This window comes from Urocitellus parryii, chromosome 1, assembly GCF_045843805.1.
Source record: "Urocitellus parryii isolate mUroPar1 chromosome 1, mUroPar1.hap1, whole genome shotgun sequence".
In the NCBI taxonomy this organism is placed as follows: domain Eukaryota; kingdom Metazoa; phylum Chordata; class Mammalia; order Rodentia; family Sciuridae; genus Urocitellus; species Urocitellus parryii.
In genome coordinates, this window is record NC_135531.1 from 168,398,744 (window position 1) to 168,405,478 (window position 6,735).

The following is a 6,735-nucleotide window of genomic DNA, read 5'->3' on the forward strand; positions in this document are numbered from 1 at the left end:
AGAGATGTTTGTTGAGAAATGAAGCTAATCAGTTTCAGTAGTAATTAGCTAGGTTGACAGAGTTTAATGAGCATGGAACTGGCCACATGAGCAGGACCACCCTTAGTCCCCCAAGACTGGGAGAAGCCAGGGCCCTTGGTGGTCCTCTAACCCCAGCCCTGCAGCATCCTGGTTGGGGAATGGCCACTGCTTTCATTGTCTATGAGGATGACCCCTGGAGACTCGAGAACCATCTGGCACCTGGAGGATCTTAAACGCCTGATTTCCTCCTGGGATATGAGGCCCAGGGGAAAAATATGGCTTCAAGGGCTGGGTGATCTTGCTTTTGAAAGTATAGAGAACGGAAGATGCCTTCACATCATAGAAAGAGATCAACCCTTTCTCATACTGTAAAAATATCCCCACTATTTTAAGGGGTGGGTTTTCAACATTAACAACAAAACGTGGCACAGAAAGGGCATCATACCTCCTATCAATCCGGGAAATGGACCAGAAACCATTCTCAGGACTGGTGTAATTATATGATATTTTTCGTTTAACTGAATCCAAGCAGAGCCCTACATTCCACATGTACTTCTCTGGTACTTCAACCTCCCAGTAGTGATGGCCACTAGAGAAGCTCTTTTGGCCCAGCACAAATGGGGCAAGAGTAAATCAAGCAGATTTATCAGGAACATCTTGCTTCATAGGCAGGGTTTCGACATGTTTCCCACCATGTGACACATGAAGAGAAGGGTGAGCTGTGTCTGCATCCAGTGTGATGTCCTCTGCAGAAGGAAGGAGATGAGTCACTTGTGAGCAATAAGAAAAGACACTGGGGGAGGGGGGGAGTTAAGATAGAGGAATAGAGAGGGTCACTTTCTTGGCAGTTCTGTGGTGTGAGACCAAGAAATACACAGGTAGATTCTCAGCAAGGTCGGTGAACAAAATAAGGTGTGTGTGTGTGTGTGGGGGGGTTCAATTGGAATTTAAAGCAGATCAAGGACTCAGGAGGTTGAATAAAATAAAATAAGGAAGAAATCCCCAGTGTCGCAGCCACTATTGGGGATGGAGGCACCAGCCAGAGTGGTCCTTCCACCAGCAAAGTGGAGGGAGAAGAGAATTAAAGGAACCTGCATTATAAGGAGGCCTGAGGTATGTCTGGGTCCAAAGAGTTTAGACACCAAAAACACTATCCAGCTAAACTAAAAGTTGCACTGCATTGCATCCCTTTATGGGAAAGAAGCCCCTTCTCTCCTACCTACCTGAAGAGGACAGAAGAATCATTTTGCAGCTATGGCATGGGGGCAGCAGCTGAGGGCACCAATTCCTGGCTAACTCGAGTTTATCCCAAAATATAGGTCTGGCAAACCCACACTTCATTACACAAAAATGTGCCTAAGTAACCTGGAGAAAATCAAACTGGGAGAAAGGTTTTCAAAGGGGACATAGGTCCTTGAAACCCACCCAGCTCTTCCCCTCCCCCTCCAATCTGCTGCTTGCAGGACAAGCTTGGAGAGACCCACCTAGCTAGGAATTTGATAGGGTGGGGTTGGAGAGAGGGAGTTTGGAGACTGAACCCAAGACCAGGAAATGTGAGGTCTGCAGGTGACATAGTGGACTGAGAATTGGCTTCTCCATCACATGAGTGGAACCCAGGGAGATCCTGGGGTGCAGACTTCCAGCATGGACAGGCAGTTGCTGGGCCCTGGAGATGCCTGATTTAAAATCTCCAGACCAACTGGCATGCAGGGAAGGGCCTGGAGCCCCCCCATGCCTAAACCCCGCCTCTAGGAGTTCGACCTATGGCATTGCCTCTGTCACTCTAGCAACCCCACCCTGAGGGAGGAGCAAGCATCACACTCCAGAGGACCTCACCTAACACTGCTGAGAAAGGAGTGAGAATCTTGAACTGCAACAGAAAAATTCTGTAATTTTTCATTGAGTTTTTTTCCTTTCTCCTTCTCTCTGTATAATTGTGATTTTAATAATTCATGGACATTTATACATATTCATATTTGTGAGTTTTTTCTAATTCATACCAGTTTTGAAGCCAGTTATCTTTCATAAATTAGTTTTAGGAAGACTAGGATGTTTGATTAGTATATTTCAGTTTTTGAAAATCTTCTTTTATATTTATTTATGGAATTTTTAATTTATATATATAAATATATTAAATATATATTATATAAAATATATTTTTTTCTACCTTTTCTCTTTCCCTGGATTCTCTTTCTCTCTTTTCTTCTGCTAACAGCCAAGCTCTATTGTTCTCTCTTTCATGACTCCTTTAATTTTTTACTTCTATCTTCTCTCCTCTTCCCTCATAGGCATCACATCTTATATCATTTCTGTTCTCTCCCTGTCCACCATATTCAAAATTGTAAACTCTTTTGCAAAATTATTGGTTTTTTGTGTGTAGGCAATAATGTATCATTTCTATTTATTGTGACAATTAACATTTAGAAGTCATAGCAGGAACTTTTGTTTTAATGCTGTATGTTGTTTGCATTGTTTGTTGTTATTATTTGTTTCCCCTTTAATGGTGAGGTACTGGAAACCTTCAGGGACACTATAAGTTCATAGGGTAGAATTTCTACTGCCTCAGATCCATAGTGTTAGATTTGTACACATACACAAACAACAGGAAAAAGCAATGGGACAAATCAAGATACTTGTTGTCCCAAACAAACCAAGATACCTCAATAATTGACATCATAGTGGAAGAAATCCATTGACATCACAGTGGAAGAATTGTCAGAAAAAGAATTCAGAATGTACATAGTTAAGTTGATCTATGAGGTAAAGAATGATGTAAGGAGTGAAATCAGAGGAAAAATACAGAAAGTGAAATATCATTTCAATAAAGACATAGAAATTCTGAGAAGAAAAATCAAGCAGAAATCCTCAAAGTGAAGGAATCAGGAAACAAATTAAAAATTCAATGGAAAGCATCACCAACAGACTAGACCACTTGGAAAACAGAGTTTCAGGCAATGAACACAAAATGTGTAATCTTGAAAATATAGTTGACCATGGAGAAGAGATATTAAGATACCATGAACAGAACTTCCAAGAAATATGAGATAACCTGAAAAGACCAAATTTAAGATGTATAAGGAGATAATGCCTCGGGGGGTTCAAACCAAAACAATGCCCAATCTTTTCAAAGAAGTAATATCATTTCCCAAATCTAAAGAATGAAATAAAAAATCACCTGCAGGAGTCTAACAGAACCACAAATATACAGAATTAGAACATGCCTCCCCAAAGGCACATTATTATGAAAATGCCAACCTGAACTGGGATAGAGTTTTAGAGGCAGCCAGATGACAGCTCACATTTATAGGGAAACCAATCCAGATCTCAGCTGATTTATCCACCAAGACCCTCAATTTATCCACCAAAGGTCTTTAAATGACATACACCAATCTCTGAAACAAATTGGATGCCAGCCAAGAATACTATACCCAGCTAAATTAAGCTTTATAATTGATGATGAAATAAAACCTTCCATGAAAAACAGTGTTAAAAGAACTCACAACTAGAAAGTCTGCACTACAATACACACTCAATTAAGTATTTCATGAAAAAGAAATAAAAAATGAAAGTGAAAACTAGCAAAGGAGGGAAATACACTAAAGAAATAGTAAATCAAGGGAGAAACTAATTCAAATTAAAAATCATAAATCAATCACAATGATAAGGAAGGAAAAATCATTTCTCAGTAAAAACATTGAATGTAAATGGCCTTAACTCATTAAGGAAAAGATATAGACTAGCAGATTGTATTAAAAAATAAGTCTCAACTATGTGCTGTTTCTAAGAAACTGGTCTCATAGGCAAAGACATCCACAGACCAAAGGTCAGAGGATGGGAAAAAAACATGTTGTTTACATGGATCTAGTAAACAAATAGGGGTTTCCATCTTCATATCAGATAAAGTGGACTTGAAGGCAGAGTTAACCAGAAGAGACAGATAAGTAAATTTCATACTTTTAAAGGGAATTATACATCAACAGGACATACCAATCAGAAACATTTATGCCCCAAACAATGAAGTGTATATATATATATATATATATATATATATATATATATATATATATATCACACAAACCCTTTTCAATTTCAAGAATCAAATAGACTACAATAGAATAATACTGGGTGACTTTAACTCACCTATCTCACCACTGGATGGATCCCCCAAACATAGACTACATAAAGAAGCTATAGAACAAAAAATTACAATTAATAATTTGGATGTAACAGACATATATAGACTATTTCATCCATCAATAACCAAATGTGCTTTCTTTTCAGCAGCACACAGATCCTTCTCTAAAAGAGACCATATCTTATGCCACAATGCAACTCTTAGAAAATACAAAAAATAAAGATAATACCTGGAATTTTATCAGATCATAATAGACTAAAATTAGAAATCAATGATAAAATAGAAGCTACTCTAATACTGGAGACATTTAAATAATATGCTATTGAATATCCAATGGGTAGCAGAAGAAATCAGGGATAAAATTAAAAATACTTACACATAAATGAGAATAGTGATACAATATACAAAATCTCTGGAACACTATGAAGGCAGTACTAAGAGGAAAGTTCATTGTATTAAGCTCGTTAATTAAAAGAATAGATGGTCAACAAATAAATAGCCCAATATTATATCTTAAAGCACTAGAAAGAGAACAAATCAACATCAAAAGCACTAGAAGACATCAAATGATTAAAATTAGTGCTAAAATCAATGAACTCTAAACAAACAAAAAATCCCCCCAAAAAACCAATGAAAGAAAAAGTTGGTTCTTTGCAAAAAATAAATAAATATGATAAACCCTTAGCCAAGCTAACAAAGAGAGAAGTCTCTTATTACTAAATTACTTGCTATAATTAATTAATTATTTGCTATGAAAAAGGAATTATCACAGGGGACATTACTGAAATAGAAATAATAATCAGAAATTATCCTGAAAATGGATACTCTAATAAAATAGAAAGTCTTGAGACATCAGAAAATTTCTAGAGACATATGACCTATGCAAACTGAATCAGGACATAGAAAATTTAAACAGATAAATTTCAAGCAATGAAATTGTAAATGCCATCAAAAGCCTACCAACAAAACAAAGCCCAGGACCAGATGGATTCTCAGTGGAGTTCTACCAGACCATCAGAGAAGAACTAACGCCAATCCTCCTCAAATTATTCCATGAAATAGAAAAGGAGGGAACCCTCTCAACTCATACCATGAACCTTGTATCACTCTGATACCAAAACTGGACAAACATATGAAGGAAAGAAAACTTCAGAAAAATATACCTGATGAACATAGATGCAAAAATTCTTAATAAAATACTGGCAAATTTCCTACAAACACATATTTTAAAAAAATGGTGCACCATGATTAAATGCGGCTAATCACAGGGATTCAACTTTGGTTCAACATATGGAAATCAATAAATGGAATTTATCATATCAATACATTTAAATAAAAGAATCACATGGTTAACTTGATAGATGCCAAAAGAGAAAAACTGAAAGCATTCCTTTGAAAATGGAACAAGACAGGAATGCCTTCTTTCCCCATTTCTATTGAACAATCCTGGAAACCCCAGCCAGAGCAATTAGAAGAAAAAAATTAAAGGGTTATGAATAGGAAAATAAGAACCCCAAACTACCACTATTTGCTGATGACATGATTCTATTTTTAGAAGACCCCCCAAAAACAGCAACAGAAAACTTTTAGAACTCATAAATGAATTCATTAAATTAGCGAGATATAAAAATTAATACCCAAAGATCAATTGCTTCCCTACATCAGTGATGAATCAACTGAAAGAGAAATTAAAAAACTACCCCATTTACGATAGCCTCAGAAAATGTTTGGGAATCAATCTAACAAAAGAGATGAAGGACAATGAAATATAATGAAAACTTCAGAACACTATGAAATGAAATTGAAGAAGGCTTCAGAAGATGTAAAGACCTCCCATTCTGCAGGATAGATAGAATTCATATTGTGAAAATGGCCATACTACCAAAAGCACTATACAGATTGAATGCAGTTCCTATTAAAATTCCAATGACATTATTCATAGAAATAGAAAGAATTCATAAAAATAATTTGGAAAAATAAGAGGCCCAGAATAGCCAAAGCAATCCTGAGTAAGGAAAGAGAAGCAAGAGGCATCAAAGTACCAGACCTTAAATTACACTACAGAGTTATATTAACAAAAGGGTGGATACTGGCACCCAAACAGACACGAAGACCAATAGTACAGAACAGAAGACACAGAGACAAACCCAAAGAAACACAGTTATCTCACTCTAGACAAAGGTGCCATCAACATATATTGGAGAAAATATAGCCTCTCCAACAAATGATGCTGGGAAAATTGAAATTCCATATGCAGGAAAATGAAATTAAGACAGTATTCATCACCCTGCATGAAACTCAACTCAAAGTGGACCAAGGATATAGGCATTTGACCAGAGACCCTGCACCTACTAGAAGAAAAAGTAGGCCCATCATGGTGGCCTAAGAACAGACTTCCTCAGTAAGACTCCTAAAGTGTAAGACGTAAAATCAAGAATCAATAAATAGGATGATATGAAACTATAAAGCTTCTTCTCAGCAAAGGAAACAATCAGGTATGTGAAGAGAAAGAATGGGAGAAACTTTGCCACCTGCACTTCAGATAGAACACTAATCTCCAGGATGTATAAAGAACCCAA